Source organism: Meriones unguiculatus, chromosome 17 (genome assembly GCF_030254825.1).
Source record: "Meriones unguiculatus strain TT.TT164.6M chromosome 17, Bangor_MerUng_6.1, whole genome shotgun sequence".
NCBI classification, from domain to species: domain Eukaryota; kingdom Metazoa; phylum Chordata; class Mammalia; order Rodentia; family Muridae; genus Meriones; species Meriones unguiculatus.
The window spans coordinates 5,672,301-5,686,033 of NC_083364.1; positions in this window are offsets into that span (position 1 = coordinate 5,672,301).

A 13,733-nucleotide genomic window follows, 5' to 3' on the forward strand; every position below is an offset into this window, starting at 1 on the left:
GCTCTGGGGCTCTTCCAGCAGCGTGGGCGGGTCCGTAGGCTCGCCTCTTCCCAGCTCTGCATAGTGTCCAACTGAACCTCTTTAGTCTTGTCTAGCTGCTGCTGGGTGTGCTTGGTGGCAGGTAGCGCTGGGAGCTGTCTTCTTTCGGGCTGTCCAGCTCAGCTAGACAAATGAGCAGGCGCTAAAAGCACCAATGAGCCTCTACTGAAGCATAGGCTTTAGCACCAGGGAGGCCAGTGCAGGAGGCCAGGAGGAGGTGCCCTGCTTACTCACCTAGGCATGTCTGTACTAGCCGTCATGAGTGTAGAAGGGAGTGCCTTCCTGTCTAGACTGGGGAGTGCTCTGAGGAGGCTGGGATGGCCACGGGCGAGGTCATCTGAGTGGGCGCAGGTGGGATCGCCTAAGGTGTTGATTGACGCTGTCATGGCCAAAGCCAAGCTTCCTGAAGCGAAAGCTGCCCTTGGAGTGTCAGTCATGACAGCTGCAGTGGGTCCAGTCCCTGGAATAGACTCCTCTTCTGGGAAGCACACCCACTGCCCGTTAGAAGTCTCCAGTCTCTGGGAATCGGTCCTGAGACGTCTAAAATAGCCCGAGCTATTTCAGGATGATGACGTGAGCCAGGCAGAGGTGGCACACCGCTAATCCCAACACTCAGGAGGCAGAGGCAGGCGGATCTGTGAGTTCAAGGACAGCCTGGTCTACAGAGTGATTCCAGGACAGCCAGGTCTACACAGAGAAACCCTGTCTCAAACAAACAAAACAAACAAAATACGACAGCTGGAGGAAATGGCCACTTGACTGACAGGTCCCTTGCTCTCCGTGAGAATGGCGGTGTTGTTGGTGCAGTGGCCATCATCCCAAGGGATTTTCAAAGGTGCCAGCAGTCTGCTTCACAGCCTTTTGGGACTTGGGAACTTTGAGGGCAACAGAAGCCAGCAGTCTCCATTTCTTCCCAGCTGTGGCAGCTGCCCTTGCTGCTGACCATAGGAGAGTCTAACAACCATCAATCAAGTGTCCACACTTCTCTGCCTGACAGAGAACATAAAATTAAATTAAAAGGAAGGCGCAGCACTCGGGAGGCAGAGGCAGGCAGGTGGATCTCTGTGAGTTTGAGGCCAGCCTGGTCTATAGCGTGAGTTCTAGGACATAGGACAGCCAGGGCTAAAACAGAGAAACCCTGTCTCGAAAAACCACTAAAAAAAAAGGAAGAAAGAAAGAAAAGAAATCAAAGAAGGGTCTTTTAACTGTTAGGAAATTAGCATTCTTTAAAATTTTAATTTTATCATTTTAAATGACATGTAGGTGTGTGTGTGCCTACTTGTGGGCATGGGTACAGGAGCGCAAGTGCCCACAGAGGTCAGAAGTGGCAGATCCCTGGAGCTGGTGGCCGTGGGCCACAGAATGTGGGTGCTGGGGACCCAACCAGGGCCTTCGCAAGAGCAGCAGGTGTTCTCAGATGACGAGCCCCTCTCCAGCCCTCTGAGCAGCTTAAGGTCACACAGATTTGTGAGCTGCATCTGTGACTGGACGTGCTTTTCACCGCCGTGTGGCATGGCAGTGGTGACCTGGCCAAGCCTGTTGATCTCCGCCCCAACAGAGTTTCATTTTGCACTGCTCCCAACAACTGGGACCTAGGGCTGGAATGGATCGTCCTGTGACTCAGGAAGAGACCCTGAGCCACACTAGCTTAAAAAAAAAAATCACTGTGTGCATGAAAGGCTCGTAGCATCCCAAGGCTGAGGAAGAGACAGACAAAACCAACAGCACACTTTCCTAGACCCATGTCCAGCCTCCCTGCCTGGAGGCCCACGCTGGCCTGTTCACGACTCTTGCTAGTTCTCCAGGCCGTGCGTTCTGCAGTGCCAGCCTTCCAACCTCAGCCTGTTCCCAGCAGCACCCTGACAGGGGTCGAGCTTGAGGACACCCATATGTGAGTCCTAGCCTGGCTTTTGGGGGCATCTGGGTCCCCTCCCTGGCAGAACACCCTTGAACAATTTAGCCTGAAATACCACAGGAACTTTTTCCTAATTTTTTTTCTAGCGCTTGGATGAAATTATATTTTACAAATGACTCATTATTATATTTATAGCTTCTCCCCAAATGATTCAAATTGTGGTGTGTCGCCTCCCTGTCTCTCGGCTCCCCCATCTCGACAGGAAGTGTTGCTGTTTACTGTATGGCCAGGTGTGGCTGCTGAGAGTGGCTCTGCCTCTCCCTATAATTACGTTCGCCTGAGCCTTGACAAGCGCCCCAGCACATCTAGTCATGTGCAGCCTTTGTTCCAGCACGCTGTTGGGAGACAGTATCTGACATTAACTCTGCTTAGAATCTGTTCCTGTAGGAAGCACATGTGTGGGGGTGGAGTGGGGGTGGGAAGAGTCAGGGAGCCTGTGGGGGCTGTTCCCGGGGAGGCTGTGACAGAGGGGGCCTTTGTGAGGGCAGAGACTGGAGTTGCAGCTCTTCAAAGCTTGCAGTGAGGAGGCAGGGTGGGTCTCCACCAGCCGAGGGCCCGAGGGCCTCTGAGGGGACAGCACTCCTCCGTGAGGAGCTGAGAGGGCCGCTGGCTGGGTGGAGGTGGCTGCACCCGCATTCCAGGCTCTAGTGCCTTCGTAGCTCCTCCCGAGGAGACATCCTCAGCCCCTTCAGGGGTGGGGAGCTCGGAATTCCCCCTCCCCTTCCATGGAGCTTTAAGCTCAGGGTCTTCTGGCTCCCACTCTGTTCCCTAGTTCCAAGATGCAGTAAAGTTGGTTGAGCACTGCCTTGCTCTTACACAGGCCACCTCTGAGAGAAAGGGTGAGGACGGGGCTGTGGCGAGTCCCCCATGTACAGTAACATTTTATTCCAGCAGGTGTGCCTGGGTTCAGAGTCGCCCCGTTCTGCCCTGTCTGCGTGCAGAGAAATGTGAAATCTTACAGAATGGGAAAGAAGGACATTTGGGAGTCATTGTGACATTCTCAGAGCCCTACAACAACCCTCTGCTTCCTGGGGACCTTGAATCTGGGATGTGGTGACCTGTAGATGCCCCCAGATGGCTGTGGGTGGACGTGGGGACCAAGCAGGAGCAGGCCACCAGAGCATCATCGGGGGCAACGCAGAGAGAAGAGCGGCAAAAGACTCTGTCTAGGAGGGAGAGTCCACAGCTCCACCTCTGTGAGAAGAAAGGCTGGCTAATGATTCTATGGCCTTTCCGTAGGACAGGGGCCTGAAGCTGGGCATGGTCCAAGTCCGGCCCACATGTGTCCCCAGATCCCCTTCTGGGCCGGGGTGAGGGGGAAGAGGACTTGGAAGGAGGCAATATGGGAGCTGGGTGTGGACAAAATAATGTAATTATCGGTGAAGTCAGTTCAAAGCCTCAGCCACACGACTTCCTCTGCACGGAGCTTGGGGCCCTGTGAGGTGCAAGACAAGTCCTGAGTATGTGGGCCTGAGACCGGAGGAGGCCCAGAACCTTTCTCTGGAAGGCTCCATGTTGACCATCCTCTCCTGTGGAGAGGGCAGAGCTGAGAAGTGGACCATGAGAAGGGTCATGGTGAGGCAGGGATGCCCCAGGGGGTGAGTGTGGGGGAGGAATGATGTTCTGGCATTCACTTGGGTCATAGTAAGTTGAACTTGTTTCTTGTATCTGAGGGAAAGAAGGACGTCTATTGAAGAGAGAAGCTGCCACCTCCATCCTGTGGACACAGCAGGGCAGTAAACCCAGCTGGTGGGCAGACTGAAGGGCAGCCAATACTGCCAACAGGAGCCACCTCTGGACCACCTCTTAATGAGCTCCGTGGTCTAGCCATTCGGTGTGTGCAGGCGCTTTCCCACTGCTCTGTTGACAGCTAGCATGTTAGCGTGCTTTGGGCAACACTAGAAAGTGTCATTTATGAACATGTGTTCTTGGGGTTCAATTCCTCTTGGCCCATTGTCACACTCTAACCTCAGCATCTGCCGAGAACCCATCTCAGTGCCTAATCAGAACAGCACTGTGGGCAACCTGTCAGTTGTGGGTGGAGAGACGGCTCAGCCGTGAATGGTACTGGCCGCTCCTCCAGAGGACCAGGGTTCAGTCCCCAGCACCCACTGGGGTGCTCATAACTGTCTGTAATTAGAAATTCTGGGCATCTAATACCCTCTTCTGGCCTTCACAGGCACCGGGCACACACATGGAACACATACTTACACACAGGCAAGTATACATCATCATCATCAAACTACAACAACAAAACACTAAAACAAAACAGCCAATCATGGAGAAATAGGGTCTAGGCAAGATGGAGGTTTTCCAGCAAGACCAGGAGAAGTGTCCTTCTGTCTTTGCAGATGATGACCTAAGGATGTTGGCTGAAGCTGTATTTACTGAGTGTTGTAGGCTATCTCCTTGTTTTCAGGTAGCAGCTTCCTTCTTAGGTTTGAGATAGTTCTTGTCTGATAAAGTGAGATGAGCTGGTGAAACCAGTTCACACACACTTCTGAAAGCACTTCCACCTCCATTATCTTGACGGGGGGGGGGGGGGGCTGGCTCTCCTCTTCCTAGTTTTCTTTATAAGCATGCTGAGATACAAGAATTCACCCAGCTAATTTTAATGCCAGATCAGCTGCATCTAGGACCAAAGCTGATGCTCCTCCCGCTGTCACTGCTCTGTGGTTCTAGTGTTTTCCTTAGATTCACAAAAAGGTTCTGGAGCAATAAGGGTGGGGTTGACAGAAAGATGGCAGGCCTTTGGCCCTGAGGGCAGGCAGGATGTTCTTACTTCGGGAACCTTCACCGAGGCTTCAGGGCTGTGCTTTGACCGAAGTTATAGCAGGAAGAAGGCTGCTGCTTGTTGGATTAACTCCAAGGCCACTTGGGGCCATGCCGCTAGCTTAGTTTTAAACTGTAGTAAAGTATACGTAATATGAAATTTACCATTTCAAGTTCCAGTGTTAGTGACACACGGTGACAGTCACCACCTCCCATCTTTTTCCTCACCTCACACCAAACTCCCAGAGCCCTCTCCCTTTACCCCACTTGTCCTGAGTGAGAATGTGAGTACTCTTAAGAGTCTCCTGTGAGGGAGTCAGGTTTTGTCCCTCTGTGTCTCACGTGGTGACTGTCCTCAATGATAACAGGGTTCTGAGTCTTTCCTTCCCAGATGGGAGGGAAAGAAAAGGAAAAAAGAGAGAGAACTGGTGAGGCACTTGCGCTCCTGTGTCCCACACGGCTGAAGGAGAGAACTGACTCCCACGTTGTCCTCTGACCACCCATGCACTGTGGCACATATGTGCGCTTCCCACCCTGGCCAAATAGATGTTTTCTTCTTATTTATTTAAAAACAGACAACCAGGACCAATTTGGGATAGATTTCTTGACCATCAGGGGTACCAAATGTGAGGGTTGGGGTGGGGCGGATGGGAAGACACTGCTACCTAGAATATATAACACTCTGCTTTGTCATTCTAGGCGTAAGCCCATCGCTCTTTTGGAGAACATGTGTCTGTTTGAAGAGTAGGCTGTGAAGGACCTCTTGGAGAAGGGCTATTGTGAGAATTATGAGACATGCTGAATGAAGGTGAGACAGACCCTTTTGCAGGAAAAACCCAGAGGAACTTGAATTTGCCCTGGGTCTGGCAGAAAATTTGAAGACAACGTTGGGGCTGGAAAGATGGCTTAAAGCTTAAGAGCACCAGTTGCTCTTCCAGAGGACTCAGGTTCAATTCCCAGCACCCACATGGTGGCTTACTACTACCCATAACTCCAGTTCCAAGGATTCAATGCCCTCTTCTGGCCTTTGCAGGCAGCAGGCATGTAAATGGTACATGCATGCATACATACAGGCAAGTCACCCACACACATAAACTAAATGACAAGATTAATAATAAAGGAAAGGAAGAAAGAAAGGAGAGCTAGGCCCTCGGGAACACTGGAAAGCTTTGGAGGTTGGAATTGTTGATAAATGTTCAGGAGAGCAATGTCTATTAGCAGAGGCTCCTTTTCTTGGTAAGTGCAGACTTTAACAAAAGTCCACCCCTGTGCTAACTGTGGAGAGGCTGAGAGAAAGCATCAACAGGGCAGAGCCCAGGGAGCTGGAGGAGGACAGCGATGCAGGAGGAAGGAAGGTGCCCATGAAGCCTGGAGAGGAGAAAAGCAGGAAATCCAAGCCACAGGCCAGTGGGAGGATAAACCCTTTGAGAACCTTGGGGTGGTTTGTGGGGGGAGTTTTGGAAGGCCCTTGAGGTTGGGGGATGTGATGACGGAGTTCCTGCAGGGTGGGGCTCCAATCATTTTCTAGAATATTTTTTTGGCAGGAACATGGTTAGTTGGAAGGTTGCTTCTTGGAGGCCTCCTGAAAAAAAAATCTGGAACAGGCACAGGCTGGGGCCCCTCAAGCTGAGCTTTCTTCCTCCAGAATTTCTATAAACACAGCGAAAGGCACTGGCTATGAGACAGAGAAAAAGCTAGAACCAAAGCGGAGCCCAGAATGCACCCTGAGCATCCAAGCAATACCTCTTTAAAGCCGTATGATCCCTTCTTAGCTGTGGGGTTGTGGCTATCTATATGCTTTTTGGACTTCTCAAGCATAGCAGGCACTCAGTGGGGTGTAGGTTTGGGAGGGTGTAGGACAGGCAGGCTGCGTCCACCCAGGAGCCTGGCTTGGAAAATGACTGTGCCTTGGATTTTTGGGAATGTGTGCTAATTCCTGGCCAGGTCCTGGGCTAAGTGTGGGCTGGGGGATAGAGCCCTTCCTGGAACTGTTGATTCATCCTGGGATCTCTGAATTGGCTCCTACTACAGTCAGACCGCTGTGAGACTAGCTGTGGATACATCCTTCTGGTCCTCCCCAGCCTTGGCTGAGGAAAGCAAGGCTGTGGGCTTGTCTGGTTGGATTTCCCTCCACCTCTACCCCCATTTTGTCTCAGCATCCTCCATTAATTAGACCCTGGGAAAGAGGCCTGGTGGGGCTCATACTTGGGGAGGTTGTCAAATGTGCTGGTTTCCACTAAAAACTTGTAAATGAGGGTTCAGGATGCTGGGGTCTGGGCCAGCTGACGGGTGTGCTGTTTAGAAGGTCCAGAAGTAACCCTCCAGCCACCCCCCCCCACCAGCTGGGAGTGAAGAATGTGTGTACAGAGTCAGAGCAAGCCTGCGCTGGGGCCTGGGCCAGCTCTCCCCTCTCCTGGGCCTCTCTGCTCTGAGGGAGTTACATGCTCTCTTCTACTCTGAGGCAGCCTGGGAAAGAGCAGGGGCCCTTTCAGGGAAAGAAGAGAAAGGAGCAGGCCTGAGACACTGGGCTTCAGCTCTAACCCCAGGCCTGAGCTCCAGGCCTGAGCCCCAGTCCATTTTCTACTCTGTTATGAATGTCTGGTGCGTTCTCAAAGGCTGGTTATGGGAAACACAGTCTCAGAGCCTTGCTGCTTGGGGGACCTTGGAGACCAGTTAGTACAGCACCCCCATTTTACTGGAAGGCTAATTTAAAACAGTTGGGCTTGGCAGGGCTGGCCTGCCTCTTTCTGCTGAGGCCCCATTTCCTGAAAGAGAGTCCATGGAGAGCTGGTCTCACTCATTCCCCCTTGCACTCCTGGTGCATTTGAAAAAAGCCTCAGAGGTTCTTTGTAAAGGTAACAAGGTTTGAGGCTTTCAGGGGGATTTCAGTTCAAGGCCTTAACCTTGGCTGGCTGCAGGCTCACAGCCAGCCGGCTCTTCTTCCTCTGAGCATTATCAGGCTGCGCCTGTGAAGGGTGGAGGGGGGCTTGAAAGAGAGATATTTGGACATGGAAAAATATTTGAATAACACCAAGAATAAGGCAGAGGCCACCATGGTAGAGGAGGGTTCACAGTTGCAGAGGACAGAATCACAGCTGAAGGTGGACAGTGGACCTTCACAGAGCAGTCCTTACAGTTACAGAAGTGCTCAGGCTGTCCAGGAGGTCCCTGTGCAGGGCCAAGGCCCTCAGCACCCTGGATGCAGGGGCCAGCTGAGCTGGATTTAGTTAGATGACAGCTGGTTCCCCAGGAGGCTCTAGGCTGGGCAAGTCCTTGGCTCAGGAAGCTTTGAAAAGAGGAGGGCTGGAGGTTGGAAGGGCATACCAGAGAGGGGGTGGAGAGAGGGAGGAGGAGACAGATAGATAGATAGATAGATAGATAGATAGAGAAGAGGGGTGGGGGCAGAACACAAGCAGGTGGGGGAGATGCAAGTGGGGGGTCCCCCCCAACTAAATTATAACGCGCTGGCTTTAACGTTAGGGGGAGGGGCTCAGGATGCTGCCAACTTTGATCTCACTTTTTGGACAGATCTTTACTACTTCTTATAGCCACCACCCAAACCCTAGAGAGTCAGAGCGCTCTGACAGAACTGTGAGGCGTGAACTGCGGGGGTGTGCGGGGAGGGCGCAGGCGTGCCAGGGAGGACAGAACCGTCTTTCTTTGCCTCTTCCTGTGAGGCAGGATCCAGGCCCAGGCAGCGCTGGCCTTACATCGCACCCACCGCCCAGCCCCGTGCCAAGCACTCACAACCAGATGAATGGTGTCAGTGTGTGAACGCAGTGAGCCTCTGGATCCCTCTAGAGTACTGTAACCTACAGCGCTCACCTTTAGGATCTGGAGCATAGCTGACGCGTTTGCTCTGCAGGATGGGTCTCCTGTCTGTGGTGCTCTCTGTCAGGACACCAGGCGACTTCCTGAGCTCGGGGTAAAGAAAGGCCCTCCAGGGGACCCAGCAGGGGAGGGCGGCCCAGGGAGAGCCACCGCCCTTGGCTGCAGAGGGGAGGCTCCGGCTGACCTAGGCTGCAGTCTGAGGCCTTGATCCGTTGTTATGTTACCTACTTGTTCGCTAGCGTCGAGTTCATTTTGCAGGAGACCCATCCTATACCCCGTCTCTCCCCTCCCAGGGGGAAAATGAAACAGAATCTAGATGCTAGATTTCTGAGAGGCTGTGGTGCCTGTCTGGGGTCCTTTGGGAGTCCATCTCTGTGGCTTGTCTCTCCCTCCCACGCTTCTCTCCTGAGGAAGCCCCTCCGCTTCTCCTTGGCTTAGTTTTGGAAGTGTGTCTACTCTATGCCACCCGAGAGGAAGGCCTTTTCCACGGGGGAGTAACGCCTTTCTTTTCCTTGCGCGTGGAGCGTGGAGCGGTCAGACTGAATTCACACGTGGGTGACACCGCCCCTCCTTAAGAAAACCTCTCTGCCAGTTCTCAGGACCTCCCAGCCGCACATCTTTCTTCTTCGGTTCTGTCGGAAGGGACCACATCAGGGGTTTATTTTCTCCCCGAAAGCCGGCGGCCTGTACCCTGCCACTCTCAGCGGTGGGAATGGCTGTCTTTCTCATGCCCTTTCCTAACCATTTCCCAAAATGCTCTCCCTTCCTGCTGGGTGTTTTGGGACACAGAAGCCAGTGTGTGGGGCATGGGATTTCCTTTTTCTTTGAGAAGTTGGGAACAGCCTCGGTGTCTCAAGCCACACTGGCTTGATGGAGCAGGCCGAGTTGGCTAGGGGACCCGGGCAGCTTTGTGCGACCTCAGGGGCGGGTCTCGGAAGGAGGGGCTTGGCCGGGATCTGCGCGCTCCCAAGCAGCAACAGCCGCGAGGCTGTCTGGGGATCAAACTCTGCGGCGCGCCGGGGGCTGCCGCCGCCCTAGCCCAGCGTCGGAGGCCGGGGCAGAGCTGCGGAGAAGCACCGGGCCTCTATGTGCCCGCGCCCCGCCCGCGCCCAGAGCCCCGCGTCCTGCAGCCCAGCTCCGGCCGCGCCCCTCTGGGACAAGCTCTAAGGCGACGGGGCGGGGGCCGGGGAGGAGGCAGCGTTCCTGCAAATCACATGATTTTCCCGCTTATATAAATCACAGCTTGTTTTTCTCAACTGGCTGCAGGCTTAAAGGTGCAGTGTCTTCTTTCTCTCCCAAGGGCAGGGCTCCCTTGGGTGCCTTTGGCCGCTGGCCCGCTGGCCCGGAGTGGCTTCAGCTAGGGGCTTGCCACTTCAGGGTTTACACTTGGCCCCTTTTCCCTATTTGGGATATGTCTTTGGTCTGGGGACCAGAGAAAAGCAAGGAAACAGTATCACCAAGTCAGAAACGCTGGCGGGACTAGGGCTGCCCTTCAGAGGTGGCCCAGCACCTCCACGGACAGCAGTGCCCCAGAGCAACCGGCTGACGCCCACCCGGGATGTCTGTTTTGGACCGAGCTGAGGGCCTAAGAGGGAATTGGCCTGTAGGAGAATTCTGGTAGTCAGGTCACTACGGCAGGTGCTTACTATTCTGGTCAGCCCTGGCTGTTTGAGACCAACCCATGTGAAAAGAGAAACCCACATCAATGTATATCCAGCATCTACTGTCTGCCCCCTACGCACTGTGGGGAGAACAGCTTTCACCCTCAAGTGCTTTTCTATTTGTGATGAGGCCTGCAGACTCTGAGGCAGGAGCGGGACCAGGGCACAGGCAGCTTCAGTGTTTGTTCCTGGCTAAACAGAAGAGAGTCACAGGCAGTTGGTAACTACGTGGGCATGAATAGCTGGATAATGAGTCCTGCAGGCTTTGGGAAGAGTGCTCCTCTGCAGGCCCTGGCTAGGTGGGGGGAGGAAGGGGCGTGGTGTTGGGGGATGGAGAGAGCGGTCTTTTTCTCATACTGAGAAATTAGGAAGTGGGGATTGAGGCTGGAACTCTGTAAGGTAACCACTCACTCAAAAATGCAGCGAATGTGGGCTGAGCGTGAGCTGTGAAGGCAGAGGGAGCAATCCCCCCAGGCCAACGGGACTGCCGGTCAATGGTATTTCTGAGGCCGGCAATCCCGCAGCAGTGTGTTGTAGGAGAAATGGGAGGCCCCAGGGAGGCTGTTTGGAGGAGGGCCTCCCTGCTGGGACTTTAGGAGAGGTAGGGCAGACTTAGAGGAAATATAAAAGAAATATATTTCCTCTAATATAAAAATATAAATAAATATAAAAAGTGTTAGAGTGGTTGTGTGTTTGGGCAGGGAGAAATGGCTCCAAGTGATGAATGTTGGAGGGGAAGTGGGTAGAAAGGGATGCCCTCCTTCTACAGAGGGAATGTGGGGTATGGGGGAGAGGAGGCAGGCACTCTTTACCCGGTGTTTGTCTAGACACTGGGCTCAAGCACCAACGCCCAGGGGCCTGGAAGCCAGGGAAGAGACTCTGAATAGAAGGAAGATGCCACAGGAGGAGGACAGGCTGCTGCCCATCTTCTGGGAGTCAGCTGCAGAGGAGAGAGTGAGAGGGAGGTTGGGGAAGACCAGGCTGGCAAGGCTGTGAGGTCCTGTGCCCTCAGGTAGCCCAGGGGACCAGTGGCGGGGGTGGGGCTTCCTGCCAGGTTGTTTCTTCTCTCCGAACCAGACAGCAGAGCAATCTCATTTGGAGAATAAAGCTTAGATGAAATGCTTGAAGGCTCCCACCCTGCCTGCTTACAGGCAGGCAACAATTGTCCTCTCCCTCCACACTGCACTGCCACCCAGAGCCTCTAATTTTTTAATTTTAATTTTAATTTTTTTTTTAGACAGGGTTTCTCTGTGTAGACTTGGCTGTCCTGTAACTCGCTCTATAGACCGGGCTGGCCTCAAACTCACAGAGATCTACCTGCCTTTGCCTCCCAAAATGCTGGGATTACAGGTGTGAGCTACCATGCCTGGCCCTACCTCTGCTTGTTTTAAAGAAATTAAGAATTTTAAAACTTCAGTATGGCGGTGTCTTGCCTGCATGTATGTCTGTACTGTGTGCATCCCTGGTGCCGGAGATGGCTGCGCAGTGTTCAGCTCCTCAGAACTGGACTTCCGATGGCTGTGAGCCGCCCCGCGGCTGCCTGGAACTGGACAGAGTGCTCTGGAACTCAGCGCTGTTCTAACCAAGGAGTCTCTCTCAGCTCCTCTTTAGAAACAGCCTCCGGAATTTACCTACTTTCTGTTCAACACAACGTTGGTTTTCTTTTCATTACTCCTCTTCCTTCTCGTCATTTCCTCCTTCTTCTTCTGGAAAAGATACAAAGAAGTCCTGTTCCTGTGACATCTGAACTGGAAATGCCCTCTGCTATAAAGGAAGGAAACAATAAGCTTGTTTCCTAAGGGCCTCCTCGTGAAGACAATTGTTACCTGATTTGACTCTTCTGGCCCTTCAAGTTTCAGGAGAGCAGCTGCCCTCATGGCGGATGAAAGGGTCATCAAGAGTGTGGCTGTTCTGTTGAAGAACCAGTGCCCGTCCGCCTTCACCTTTGGAAGTTTTATGTGGTAGTCAACAGTATACATTTGGTGTAAATAGTTATACATTGGGTGTAAGCAGTGCAGTTCTGGCTTCAGTGGGGTGGGAGGTTCTGGGTCGCAGTTACTCGTCTTTGCTTCTACTGGTGGCCAGGGGCCAGGTAAAGAAATGGGGCTTGGCTTCTGCGGTCATTCAACACACAGAGAGCCCTTGGCTCTGAGTGCAGCTTCCTGCTTCTCCTCTCAGACAGGGTTGCTGGCCCAAGGAGGCACTCACAGATCTTTAGGTGCCCCTTGGTGGGAGCTGAGCTTGCTCTTGCTGCAGTGCCAGCAGCTCCACTGGGCTGCAGTGGAGCGGACCCTGAACCAACTGAGCTGGACCAGCAACACCAGGCAGGAGAGCAGGCTCTGCTCTGCGAGATGACAGCAGGCCAGAGGGCAGAGGTGCCCTGGAACCACCCTGGCGGGCTCACTCTGTGAATACGTTTTGAGCCCCCATTTCCTGTTTGAAAACATTTCTTTTTTAAAAACATTTTAAAATATTTATTATTATTATTATTATTATTATTATTATTATTATTATTATGTATACAATGTTCTGTCTCCTTGTGTACCTGCACAACAGAAGAAGGCACCAGATATCATTATGGATGGTTATGAGACATCATGTGGGTGCTGGGAATTGAACTCAGGTCCCCTGCAAGAGCAGCCAGTGCTCTCAACCTCTAAGCCATCTCTCAAACCTGTTGAAGACATTTCTTTAAAAAATAAACTTTTTAGGTGAAAGCTTATGTCTGAGTGGAGGCTGCAGCTGGGTGGAGAGCTCTGTCCTGGTGGGTCTGAGGTCCTGGATTTGCTCTTCACTGCCCCCACTCACCCGATACACAGAAGCTCATGCCTTTTAAAAGTAAATGATTTAAAGTAAACAGCTAAAAAGATCTGCAGTGTTATCATTTGTGCTAACACACACGTGAAAAAAAAAACAGCTAGCAAGGGAAAAAGTTTAAGTGCAGTAACTTTTGTTTTGAGACAGGGTTTCTCACTAGAGATGGTTGTGAGCCACCATGTGGTCTCTGGGAATTGAACTCAGGACCTTTGGAAGAGCATCGAGTGCTTTTAAGCTCTGAGCCATCTCTCCAGCCCTGTCAGTAACTTTTTAATTTTTGTTTTTCTGATTGAACTCAGAGCCTTATTTCTGTGGAAGATGAATGACCCAGCATCCCAGCCTCTGGCTCATTTTTATCTTTTTTTTTTTTTTTTTTTAAGATACAGTTTCTCTGTGTAGCTCTGGCTGTACTGAAACTTGCTCTGTAGACCAGGCTGGCCTTGAACTTGATCCATCTGCCTCTGTCTCTCTGGTGCTAGGATCAAAAGTGTGTGCCACCATGCCTAGCTGCCCTGGGCTCACTTCTTTGGGAAATCGGGAGCACACTGCTTCTCAGGCTGCTCTGAGCCCCTGCGCTCCCATGCATGGCCCACCTGACCCAGCCTTCCGAATAGCTGGGACTTGCCACACATCACGGTGCCTAAGGTACACAGACATTTCATTTAACAGACAGATTCATGGGACTGGAGAGGTGGCTC